The following is a 13,861-nucleotide window of genomic DNA, read 5'->3' as shown; positions in this document are numbered from 1 at the left end:
ACAGGATCGCCGTTGTGCCTGGAAGACAGTGGGGAAGAGGAGGATTAGACAGAGCAGAGGGTGTTACAGTGATTGAGGGAGCTGGAGGGGAAGAAACAGGTTATCTGGGGAGCTAGGCGGACCTGCAGTAATTAAAAAATGGTCCTGGAAGTTACAGCGAGAAGAAGGCAAAGGAAATAGAGAGATGGTGGCTTGTTCATGACGGAGCTTTGTAGAGTCTAAAGGGCTTCAAGGTTTGTGAGAGGATTTGTAGCTCGGGTGCTCGTTGTTGTGGTTCTGTTCACCGAGTTGGGAATTTGTGTTGCAGACGTTTCGTCCCCTGTCTAGGTGACATCCTCAAGGAGCCTCCTGTGAAGTGCTTCTGTGATGTTTCCTCCGGCAACTATAGTGATTTGTATCTGCTGCTTCCGGTTGTCAGTTCCAGCTGTCCGCTGCAGTGGCCGGTATATTGGGTCCAGGTCGATGTGCTTATTGATTGAAACTGTGGATGAGTGTCATGCCTCTAGGAATTCCCTGGCTATTATCTGTTTGGCTTGTCTTATAATAGTAGTGTTGTCCCAGTCGAACTCATGTTGCTTGTCATCTGCCTGTGTGGCTACTAAGGATAGCTGGTCATGTTGTTTCGTGGCTAGTTGGTGTTCATGGATGCGGATCGTTAGCTGTCTTCCTGTTTGTCCTATGTAGTGTTTTGTGTCGTCCTTGCATGGGATTTTGTACACTACATTGGTTTTGCTCATGCTGGGTATCGGGTCCTTCCTCCTGGTGACTTGTTGTCTGAGAGTGGCTGTTGGTTTGTGTGCTGTTATGAGTCCTAGTGGTCGCAGTAGTCTGGCTGTCAGTTCCGAAATGTTCTTGATGTATGGTAACGTGGCTCATTCTTTAGGTCATGACATGTCTTCATTCTGTTGTCTTTCCCTGAGGCATCTGTGGATGAAATTGCATGGAGTTTGACCCCACCCCACAGCTCACCAATAGGATAAACAACACACTGAGAAACCTACAAAAAAAATGGACAGATAACCAGATTTGACCGACAGAGTGTGAAACCTGAAAGCAACAACATCCTCAGATTCTATGGACTACCTAAAGTGCACAAATCAGCCATCCCACTCAGACCCATAGTATCACTACCAGGGACACCATCACACAAACTGGCTAAAGAACTACAGCCGAAACTGAAACACCTGATCAGCGGATCCAGACACTCTGTACAATCAACACAGGAATTCTTGGACATCATCAGAAATATACACATTGACAAGGAAGAAACTATAGTCTCATTCGATGTAACGGCACTGTACACCTCTATCGACAAAACCCTAGCCAGAGAAACAATAGCCAACCTGCTGGACATACAGAACAGACAACAGGACAGTGAACCTATCAACAAAGACTGCATACTAAAACTACTGGACCTGTGCCTCACAACAGACTTCACATTCAACAACCAAATATATGAACAAATCAACGGAACACCCATGGGCTCACCTATCTCTGGACTCATAGCAGAAGCAGAAATGCAAAGGTTAGAACAAACAGTCTTACCGCAAATTCAACCCAAACTCTGGGTCAGATATGTGGATGACACCTTTGTAATCATTAAAAACACAGAAATAGAGAACACACACCGGATCATCAACGCCACACTCACAGGAATCCGATTCAGTAGAGACGAAGAAAAGGACAACCAACTCCCATTCCTAGACGTGATGGTACAGAGAACACCGAACGGAGAATTCACCACAAAGGTATACAGGAAAGCCACTCACACAGAACGAGTCCTAAACTACGAAAGCAACCACCCCAACACACACAAAAGAAGTTGCATCAAGACACTGTTCAAAAGAGCCACAACACACTGCAGTACACCAGAACTGCAAAAAGAGGAAGAAGAACACCTATACTATGTATTCGCCAAAAACAGATACCCCCGCAATTTCATTCGGGATTGTCTGTATGGATTTGCTAGACGACTGTCCTCTGATATTGATCAGGGAAGTGCAGATGATGTGGTTTATATGGAGTTCATTAAGGTCTTTGACAAGGTCCTACATGGAAGGCTGGTACAAAAGGGAAGAGCCCATGGGATCCAAGGTAAGTTGGTAAATTGGCTCCACAATTGGTGGAGGGTTGGTTTTGTGATTGAAAGCCTTTGCCCAGCCGGTGTATCACAGGGATCTGTGCAGGAGCCATTGCTGTTCATTATGGACATTAATCACTCGGATGTGAAAGCAGAAGGTAACATTAGTAGGTTTGCAGATAACATGAAAGGTGAGAGTGTTGTCCACAGTGAGGGGGATGGACTCAGGCTGCAGTCTGATATCGATCAGATGATAAACTGAGCAGAGTAATGTCAGACAGAATTTACTTCTGGTCACTGAGGTAATGCACTGTGGCAAGTCTAATAAACGAATGATATACATCATGAATGGGAGGTCCTCCTGGAGTACTGAGGAATACAGGGACCTTGGTGGGAAAGTCCCTGGATGTCTGAAGGTGTTAGCACAGGTAGACAGGGTGGGGAATACACCTGAACTGGGAGCAAGAGGGGGACCCACATCCTTTTGGGGAACGTTGCTGGAGCTGCTCGAGAGGATTTAAGCTGGTCTGACAGGGCTGTGTGACCCCAAAGAGTCGTAAGGCCAGAAAGAAAGTTGAGGCTGGTACAAATGTTCAAGAGAACAATATAAGTAGACAAGGCAGGCAAGAACATAGCGACAATTAGGGAAAACTGGTGGATTAAACTGCAGTTATTTCAATGCAAAGGGCCGGACAGATAAGGCAGATGAACCCAGAGCATGGATGGGAACATGGGATTGGGATCCCATAGATATTACAGAAACACAGCTGAGGGAGCAAAAGGACCAGCAGCTCAATGTTCCGGGAACAGATGCTACAGGAAGGATAGAACAGGAGGAGAGCTGGTGGGTTTGATTGGGGGGGAACCATCCCAGCAGTACCTAGAGGGAGTATTCATGTAGGATCACCCAGTTAAATGATATTATTGGAACTGAGAAATAAAAATTGGTCATTAGTTTTCTACGGTCGGACTACAGCGATAGGCAATGGGAGATGGAGGAGCAAATATGTCAGGAGATTTCAGATAGCTCTTAGAATAAAAGGGTTATAATGATAGGGGATCTTAACCGTTCCAAACCTGGACTGCGATTGCTACTAAGTTAAGCACTTGGATGGAAGGAATTTGTTAAGTGTGTTCCGAAAACTCCCAGTCATTATGTAAGTGGCCCAACTGGAGAATGGGGCTAAACCTGACCTCCCCATGGAGGTCGGGAACGGGACGGAGGTGTTAGTGGGGGAGCACTTTGGAAAGTTACCACAATTGTATTAGTTTGAAAATAGCGATGGAAAAGGACAGGCCTGGTCCACAAGTTAAAGTTATTCAATGGAGCAAGATAGTATTCGACATGAATTTTTAAAGTAGATCTGGGGAGGCTATTTGCAGGAAGTCTGGCAAGTAGGAATATTTTAAAGCCGAGATAAAAGGAGCGTTCAGCGCCAGCGTGTTCCTGTTAGTGTGTAGCTCAATGCTGACTGAATTAGGAAACACTGGCTGAGTTTCGAGGCTGTGGTCAAGAAAAAAGGGTCACATGTCAGATATAACTGGCTGACTCAAGGGAATCCCTTCAGGAGCATCGGGGCTGTAGGAATACACTTAGGATGGAAATCAGGAATGTACAAAGGGGACAAGAGATCGCTTTGGCAGAGAACGTTAAGGAGAATCCAAAGAGACTCTACAAGTGCATTAAGAGCAAAAGAAGAGCTCGGGACAAACCCGGTCTCCTTAATGATCATTGAAGGCAACGATGTGTGAAACGACAAGATCCAAAACAAATATTTCACTTTGGAACTTACTGTGGATAAAGAATGGGGCGCTCGGGGAACTAAACAGTGTTTGGCCTGACCAATACTGGAATACGGGAGGATGTCGTGGAACATGAAAGGGTTCAGAAGAAATGACCAAAGATGTTGCCAGGGTTGGAGGGTTTGTACTTCAGGGAAAAGCCTGAATCGGCTGGGGCTGTTTTCACTTGAACATGGGAGGCTGAGGAGTTAACCGATAAAAGGTGTTTAAAATCATGATGGTTATCGACAGTGTCAATAGACAAGGTCATTTCCCCAGGCGAGGGAAACTTTACAAAGGGGTCTAAAGGGCAACGGTCTCCTGCAGAGTGGATGGAATAACTTGCCAGAGCAAATAGTGGAGGCTGATAGAAATACATTTAAAAGGCATGTGGATGGGTGTATGAATAGCAAAGGTTCAGAGGGATATTGGAAAAACTGTGGCAAATGTGACTAGAAATGTCAGGAGTTGGTCCGAAGGGCCTGTTTCTGTGCTGTACATCTCTATGACTCAATGTCTTGAAATGAGTCCACATTTTTGAAAAGGAGGTGCTGGAGGTTTTAAAACTCAAAGGTAGATAAATCCCCAGGACCTGATCAAATGGATCTCAGGACATTGTGGGAAGCTGGTAAAGAAATTGTAGGGCCCCTAGCAGAGATATTTTTACCATAGAGAGCTATGTGTGATAGGCTGTTAGACTGGAGGGTGGCATTGTGGACAGTGAAGAAGGTTTTCTGAGATTACAAAGGGATCCTGATGAAATGTGTGAATGGCTGAAAAACTAGATGGAGTTCAATCTGAATAAATGCGAGGTAATGCATTTTGTACAACAAACACGGGCAGGACATACACAATTAATGGCAAGACCTTCGGTAGTGTTGTAGAACAGAGGGACCTCAGGGTTCAGCTACATAATTCTTTGAAGTGTGTAACATGGACAGGATAATTTAAAAAAAGGTTCTTGCCAAACTTGCTTTCATTGCTCAGTCCTTTGGATATAGGAGTTGGAAGGCGCATTGAGATTATACAGGCCATTGGTGAGTCCTCTTCTGGAATACTGTGTCCAGTTCTGGTCGCCCAGTTATAGGAAGGATATTATTAAACTGGAAAGGCTTGGGAGGAGATTTACTGGGATGTGGCTGGGTACGAAAGGCTTCAGTATAAAGAAAGGCTGAATAGGTTGGTATTTTTCACTGAAACCTGAACAGATGACCTCATAGAAGTTTATAAAATCATGAGCGGGATAGATAGAGTTAATGGGAGTTGTCTTTTCCCATGGACAGGGGAGTTTCAAGACAAGGCACTACATTTTTAAGTTTAGAGGAGAGACATATGAAAAAAAAGACACGAGAGGCACATTGTTACACAGAGGATGGGTTGTGTGTGGAATGAACTTCCCAAGGAAGGGGTGAACATGGGGATAATTACAATATTTAAAAGACATTTGGATTAGTACAGGAATAGGAAAGGTTTGAAGGGATATGATCCAGGAACAGGCAGGTGAGACGAGATCCGTTTTAGAGTATGGTTAGCGTTAACTGAACAGTGCGGTATGACTCTCTGACTATGATTATAATGTTGTATCATTAATTAAGAAAGGCTGCAAGAGAAAGCCAGGGAACTATCGACTGATGAGCGAGACATCAGGGTGGGTCAATTGTTGGAGGTCATTCTGAGAGGTAGGCCTTGCATGCATTTGGAAAGATAAGGCCTGATTACAGACAGCCAGCATGGCTTTGTGCATGGGAAAACATGTGCCACAAACTTGACTGGAGTTTGCTCAAGATGTGACCAAAAAGATAGATGAAAGCAGAGCAACAGACGTTGTTTCTGGCTTCCGCAAACCCTTGTTTAGGGTGTAGCATGATACATTGGTTAGTAAAGGTAGATCACAAGGGATCAGGGAGAGCTAGCCAACTGGGTACAAAATGGGATGACAGTGGGAGACAGAGGGTGGCGGGAGAGGGTTGTTATTCAGACTGGAGGACTCTGACCAGTAGTGTGCTGTAAGGATTGGTGCTGGGACCACTGTTGTGCACCATTTACTTAAACAATCTGAGTGAAAAGATAGCAGTCCCTGTTAGCATGTTTATGGATACCAAGATTAGTGGAAAAGTGGGCAGGGAATATAGTTATCGAAGGGGATGTTAATCAACTGGGCCAGTGTGGCAAGGAATGAAAGATGGAGTTTAATTCAGGTGTTGGATTTAGTTAAGACAAACCAGGGAGGACTAACACTGGTAATGGTTGGGCCCTGGACAGTGTTATCGAACAGAGAGAGACCAAGGGGTGCAGTTACATTGTTCCTTGGACTGGCATCACAGGGCAACAGGGTGTTGAAAGCGGCAATTGGCACACTTGTCTTCATTGGTCAGAGCATTGAGTACATAAGATGGAGATATTGGTAACACTGTCGTCAATATTTCTCCTGGGCAGAGGAGGCCACGGGGTGACCTTATAAAGGTTTATGCAACCATGTAGGGTCTAAGTAAGATGAATTTCCAAGGGTAGGTGAGTCCAAAGCTAGAGGCATAAACGTGAGGTGACAGAGCAAGGATTTAAAGATGGAGCTGAGGGGCAACATTACCCACAGAGGATGGTGCATAGACGGAATGGACTGCCAGAGGAAATGGTAAAAACAAGTACAATTACAACATGGAAAAGACACTTGGGCAGGTACATGGAGAGGAGAAGGTTCGAAGGGATATGGGCCAAACACAGGCAAACGCGACTCATTCCATTTAGGAAACCTCGGCCGAAGAGTCATGCCGCACAGAAACAGACCCATTGTCTCCAGTTATTGGAAGAGGAGATTATCGAGACAAGGCATGTTGTAGAGACTGAACCAAGTTACAGCGATACGGATGGTCATCTGGACTGGAGGTTTCAAATATATGAAATAATTGGTGAGAGGGGAGGAGATGACAGAGATAGGAACTGTTATAGGAGTTAGAATGATTGAAGACACTGGTCCACAAGATGAGCCATAGATACAGTGTTGGAGAGGGAATAGGGAACAGAAAGATCCCAGGCAGCATTACCACCCTCTCCTGGGAGGCCTGCTTTCCCCTCAGTTGTTCTGATGTTCCCTAAGAAAGCACAGGCCTGGACTGATAACTGGGAACTCCCGATGCTGTCTCATTACAACAAAACTTGCAGCAGGCGTGGTGATTGAGCCTGGGGTGTGTCTGTACTGTGCTCCCCCTTCAGCACTTTCTCTATGTCACATATTGTTAGCTGATGTTTGGATCCCCCTTATTACTTTCTGCTCTGTGCACTGGAATGATCTTACCTGGCAGCAGGATTTATTGAAGACTCCCGACCTCCCTGACTTTGTCTTTCTGGCTGACCAACCATCGTCCAAACCAGCAGTTGGCAAGTCTGTTCAGTTAGGAACTCAGTGAGTACCTGTACAGGACACAGAAATAGGCAGAATGGGAAATTAGACTGATGCTTTGAGGGTCACACATATCGAATGGCACTGAGCCCACAGAGATCTGGAAAATCCCAGTCTCCATTCCTGACCTGTGTTGCCTCATCTCTCTGGAGTGGAGAATTCTGTTGGCTCATGATCTGGAGTAGCTTCAAGAGTGAGAGACGCTGACAAAGGCAGCAATTAGACCCACTCAGTGAGGGATACCACATGGAGAGGTACTGAGTCACATCACCAGAGTGCCGGGTCAAACAATTGTGCAGGAAGAAAGCGTTTTGATTCATGTTGCACTGGGATATACAAACTGTGAGCAGGCGAAGTGATGGCCTAGTGGCATTATTGTGTGACAATTTATCCAGAAACTCAGCAAATGTTCTCTGGACACAGGTTCAAATCCCACCATTGCAAATGATTGAATGTGAAGTAAATGCTTCAAAAACGATGTAATTAAAAACCTGTAAGTGAGTATTAAACAATTACTGATGTTAAGAAAAATCCATCGGGTGCATTCCTGTCTTTAGTGAAGTAATCGAAGATGGGACTGGGATATCACAGGTATTACAGAAACAACAGCTAGGTAGAGACAGGACAGGCAGCTCGATGTTCCAGGGGACAGATGCTGCAGGAAGGACAGAAGGGGAGCTGAGAGAGGAGGAGAGCTGCTGGTTCTGATTGGGTGAAACATCCCAGCAGGACTGAGAGAGGATATTCCTGCAGGACCGCCCAGTGAAGCTGTGTTCGTGGAATTAATCAATAACAATGGGGCTTCCCTTTCCTCTGATTGTTCTACAGACCCCGAGAGCCCCGCCCTCCTGCACCTTGACCTTCTCAAGATGGCGGCCCTGAGGCCCGTTCTCCCTCTTCCCTCAAACAAATGGCGGCCGTGACTCTGGGCCGCTTCCCTGATCAGAGACCGCCACCTCCTTACCCGGGCCTGGAGGGTCTTTTTCGAGTTTTTTTTAACCTTTATCCGGGACTTGTGAATTCTCTCCGCTCCTTTCTCCCAGCGAGGCTACCGCACACCGGCTCTGAGCGCCGCTTTCTGAAGCCGATCGCAGCCGATGCCGGAGAAAACAGCTCCATGTCTCTCTCTCTCTCTCTCTCTCTGTCCCGACCAATGTGGCACTGCGCATGCTCTGCATAGAAACCAAACTGCACGTGCGCTAGAGGTTATCAGTGAGTTCATAGAGAATATTCATATCTGCATAGACTGATGGGTAAAATATTAGTCATTAACAATTGCTTTGTCGAGTTACAGTCATAGAGATGTCTAGCGTGTAAATAGATTGTCCGGTCCAAATCAACCATAACGGCCAGGTATGTAAATTACCAATCACTCTGGGTGTTTGAAAAGAAGTTTCTTACTCGAGTTGTGCAAATCGATTTGAAATATGTACATTATCAGATTTACATTTCAACTACAGGATTTCTTAAAATCTCACATTGATTTATGAGAGATTCAATGCTCCACTATGTAGTGAGAATGATCAATCCTGCAAAATAGTTTGCTCTCTGACCAATCTTGAAGCGTTCACTCCCCGAGAATGCTTTGGCCTCGCTCCTCACTCACTCTGGTTGGAGGACCGGCTGCTACTCGGTCCTCCTGTTCCGCCCCTTCCTCCCAAATGCAGAGTTGATGCAGGCGTGACTTAGCAGGCTGAGGGACAAAGGAAGTTCGAGTCGATGTTTTGTGACGCGGTGAAAATATCCCGAATCTTGGACCGAGAGGCCTGGGTTCAATTCACAGCTTGTGCAGGTGTGTGTGACAACAACTTTTAGCAGGTTAATTAGGAAAAACAAGGGAAGTCAGGAACAGAGAGAAAACAATAGAAATTGCATGCAATGTGGTGGGGCTCTCAATGCTCGGATGATTTGACTCTTTACCAAGCGTTTCAGGGTCCCAGTACAGACTGTTGCACTCCTCAAGTGCACAGCCAGATACCACGATTGTGGGGCAAAATGTTGTGGTGGGATATAGAGGTGCTTTTCTGGAAGGCGCTCGGTTTTTGTGGTGAAAACAGTTGAGAAGGAGTCGGGTTTTGTATGGAGCTACCTGTCCCTCTCCTGGTGCAGCCTCTTATTATTGCCCTGACTCTACCTCGTACATGGAGAAAGTGAGGACTGCAGATGTTGGAGATCAGCTGAAAAATGTGTTGCTGGAAAAGCGCAGCAGGTCAGGCAGCATTCGCTACCTCGTACATGTTTTGGTAGAGATCAGTGACACTTCGTAAGCTCACAATACAAGATCCATCACTCTGTTTAAGACAGTAAAAAACTCTTGTAGCATAATAGTCAGAGAACAATACAGCGCAGAACAGGCCCTTCAGTCCTTGATGTTGCGCCGACCTGTGAACTATTCTCAGCTCGTCCCCCTACACTATCCCAAAATCACCCATGTGCTTATCTAAAGGATTGTTTAAATCTCACTAACGTGGCTGAGTTAACTACATTAGTAGGTAGTGGATTCCATGCCCTAACCCGTCTCTGAGTAAAGAACCTGCCTCTGACATCTGTTTTAAATCTAACACCCCTCAATTTGTAGTTATGCCCCCTCATACACACTGATGTCATCATCCTAGGAAAAAGACTTTCACTGTCTACCCTATTTAAGCCTCTGATCATCTTGTATGTCTCTATCAAATCCTCTCTTAGCCACCTTCTTGCCAATGAGAACACGTTAAAATTGCTCAACCTTTCCTCATAAGACCTTCCCTCCAGACCACACAACATCCTGGTAGATCTCCTCTGCACCTCTTCCAATGCTTCCACATCCTTCTCGAAATATGGGCACCAGAACTGCACACAATATTCCAAATATGGCCCCACCAGTGTTTTGTATAGTTGCAGCATGATATTGTGGTTCCAGAACTCAATCCATCTACGAATGAAACCTAACACACTGTATGCCACCTTAACTGTACACCTGGGTGGCAACTTTCAGGCATCTATGTACGTGAACTCCAACATCCCTCTGCACATCTACATTACCAAGAATGTTTCCATTGACCCAGTACTCTGCCTTCCTGTTATTCTTTACAAAGTGCATCACCTCACATTTAGCTGCATTGAACTCCATTTGCCACCCTTCAGCCCAATTCTACAGTTTATCCAAGTCCCCCTGCAACCTGTATTTTTCTTCCACACTGTCCACTACTCCACTGACTTTCGTGGCATCTGCAAATTTACCAATCCATCCACCTATGCCTGCATCTAAGACTATTATAAAACATTACAAACAGCAGTGGTCCCAAAACAGATCCTTGTGGCACACCACTAATAACTGCACTGGAGGCTGATTGTTTTCCACCATCCACCACTCACTGCCTTCTTTCAGAAAGCCAGTTTCTAATCCAAACTGCTAATTCACACTCAATTCCATGTCACTGCATTTTATCTAAGAGCCTACCATTTGGAACCTTATGAAAGGCTTTACTGAAGTCCATGTATACCACATCCACTGCCCTACCCTCATCTATATGCTTGGTCAATATCTCAAAAATACTCAATGAAGTTTGTGAGACATGACCTGCCCTTGACGAAACCATATTGATGATCTGAAATCATATTGTTGTTTGCCAGATGATTACAAATATTGTCTCTTATAATCCTTTCCAAAACCTTTCCTACAACAGAAGTAAGGGTCACTGGTATATAATTACCTGGGTCATCTCGACTGTCCTTCTTGATCTAGGGCATAACATTTGCAATCATCCAGTCCCCTGGTACTGAGCCTGTAGGCAATGATGACTCAATATCAAAGCCGAAGTATTTGCTATCTTCTTCCTAGCTTCCCAGAAAATCCACGGATAAATCCCATCCAGCCCAGGGGAATTGTCTACTTTCAATCCTTCTAGAATTGATAACACCTGTTCGTAACTAACCTCGATCTTTTCTCATCTAACATCTTCTACCTCATTATTGTCTGCAATATTCTCATTTTCCTGAGTGAAAACCAATGAGAAATATTCGTTGAGCACCTCTCTAATTTCCACAGTGTCCACACTCAACTTCCCACTTCTGTCTTTGATTGACCCTATTCCTACCCTATCCTTTATTCCTCACATACCTATAGAAAGCTTTAGGGTTCTCCTTTATTCTATTCACTAAAGACTGCTCGTGTCCTCTCTTTGCTCTTCTAAACTCTCTTTAAATCCTTCCTAGCTGATCTGTAAGTCTCCATCGCCTCATCTGTACCATTTGGCTCATCAACACATAAGCCTCCTACTTCTTCTTAACAAGAGATGCAATTTCTTTGGTAAACCACAGTTCCCTTACCTTATCACTTCCTCCCTGCCTGACAGGGACATACCTATCAAGGACACGCAATATCTGTTCCTTAAACCAGCTCCACATTTCCATTGTCTGCATCCACTGCATTTTGCTACCTCATTCTATGCATCCTAATTCTTGCTGAATCACATTATAATTGCCACTGCCCCATCAATAATTCTTCACCTGTGGCATGTACCTATCACTGTCCATCGCTAAACGAAACATAACTGAATTGTAATCACTCTCTCCAAAGTGCTCACCTACAACTAAATCAAACACCGAGTCCGGTTCATGACCAAGCGCCAGATCCAATGTGGCATCTTGTCGGCCCTTTGACATACTGTGTCAGGAAACACATTGGACAAAAAATGATCTTTCCGACATACTAGAGTTATAGCATTTTCAGTCAATGTTTGGGAAGCTAAAGATCCCATAATGACCACCATGTTACTTTCACTCCTACCCAGAGTAATTTTGCTAATCATCTCTTCCCTGGAACCCTGCAGCAGCCTATAAAAAAATCCAAGCAGTGTGACATCCCCTCTCCTGTTTCTAACCTCAGCGCACACTACTTCAGTAGAGAAGTCCTCATCAAAAGTTCTCTCAGCCACCGTTATACTATCCCTGACTAATAATGACATGCATGGGCCCATTGCGGTGCTTCAAACTCCATGAGGCAGCCATACTGTTTATGACAGACAGACTCAATCCAGAACCTCCTCTATCCTTAAGACCTTATGCACTGCCTGCGCTCCTCGATTTCCCCTTTGCACGTTCCCTTTCTAACCCATCCCACCTGCATCACTCCACAATTGGAGCTGCCAAGGATAGAAGTCTGTGGAATACCCTCCCTAACCTTCTCTATCCTCTTTTAAGATGTAATTTAAAATCATTCTCTTTAATCAATGTTTTGATCATCCATGAAGCACCTTAGGAGGTTTGCTATTGTGAAAGATTCCATACAAAGGAAGCAGTTGTTTTTATTGCCATACATTAGGAGAAACAGGAATGATGCTTTCAAAATTCTAACAAGAAAGTCACTGATAGGCACAGTGTGTAGGCCAAATAATAACGTCACGTTGGGATGGGCAATAAACAAAGAAATAACTAAAGCCTGTAAAAATGGCATGTCTATTACCATGAGTGATTTTAATCTATATGTAGATTTGTCAAACCAGCTCAATCAGGGTAGCCGTGAGGAGTTCATTAAGTGTATCCATGATAGTTTTTTTGAACAGTATGAAATGGAACTGACAAGGAGCAAGCTATCCAAGTTCTGGCCCTGTACAATGAGACAGGAATAATTAATGACCTCAGTGTTAGGGATCCTCTTGGAAGAAGTGATCACTGTATGGTTGAAGTTAGAACACATATGGAGAGTGTGAAGATAAAATCTAATACCTTGGTCCTGTGCTTGAACATGGGGAACTAAAATAGAATGAGGGAGAACCTGGATAAAGTAGACTGGAAACAAAGATTTTATGGTGGGACAGTTGATGAGCAGTGAAAGGTTTTCAAAGACATTTTAGGAAGTGCTCAGCAAAGGCATATTCCAGTGAAAAGGAAGGACTGTAAGAAAAGACGGTGGACAAAAGATAAGGAATTCTACACCAGTTAGTTTATTCTCTGTAGTGGGAAAGATGCTTGGGTCTATTATCAGGGAAGAAATAGCAGGGAATCTCGATAGAAATTGTCCCATTGGGCAGACAGAGCATGGATTCATGAGTGGGCAGGTCATGGAATTCTATGAAGACATTTCGAGCAAGGTGGACAACGGGGACCCAGTGGATGCGGTGTGCCTGGATTTCCAAAAGGCGTTCAACAAGGTCCTGTGCAAGAGGCTGTTGCATTATATAAGGGTGCATGGGATAGAGTATTAGCATGGATAGAAGATTGGTTGATTAACAGGAAGCAAAGAGTGGGGATAAATAAGCCTTATTCTGGATGGCAATCAGTAACTAGTAGCGTGCCTCTAGGATCAGTGTTGGGACTGCAATTATTTAGAATTGATACAGATGATTTGGAGTTGGGGACCACATGTAGGGTGTCAAAGTTTGCATATGAGACTATGATGAGTAGCAGAACAAAGTGTGTGGAGGACTGTGAAACTTTGCAGAGGAACAGAGATACATTGAGTGAGTGGGCAATGGTTTGGCAAGTGGAATATTATGTTAATAAATGTAAAGTCATACTCTTTGGTTGGAGTAATATTAGTAAAAAGATTATTACTTGAATTTTTTAAAAGTGCATTATTTGCTATGCAGAGGCACCTGAACATCTTTCTGTAGGAGGGT

At 44.5% G+C, this 13,861-nt stretch overlaps 1 long non-coding RNA gene across 2 annotated transcripts in view; it reads left to right on the top strand.

Moving 5' to 3' along the window:
• Positions 1-8,932: 8,932 nt before the first annotated feature.
• The window catches only part of LOC140492674 (uncharacterized), a 29,138-nt gene continuing 24,209 nt past the window's right edge, over positions 8,933-13,861 (top strand). For both annotated transcript variants that reach the window (XR_011963609.1, XR_011963610.1), the window contains exon 1: positions 8,933-9,051. This is a non-coding gene — a long non-coding RNA (uncharacterized lncRNA). The remainder of the gene's footprint in view (positions 9,052-13,861) is intronic.

This window comes from Chiloscyllium punctatum, chromosome 21 (assembly GCF_047496795.1).
Source record: "Chiloscyllium punctatum isolate Juve2018m chromosome 21, sChiPun1.3, whole genome shotgun sequence".
Classification (NCBI taxonomy): Eukaryota; Metazoa; Chordata; class Chondrichthyes; order Orectolobiformes; family Hemiscylliidae; genus Chiloscyllium; species Chiloscyllium punctatum.
This window is presented reverse-complemented; position numbering and strand designations above follow the sequence as displayed.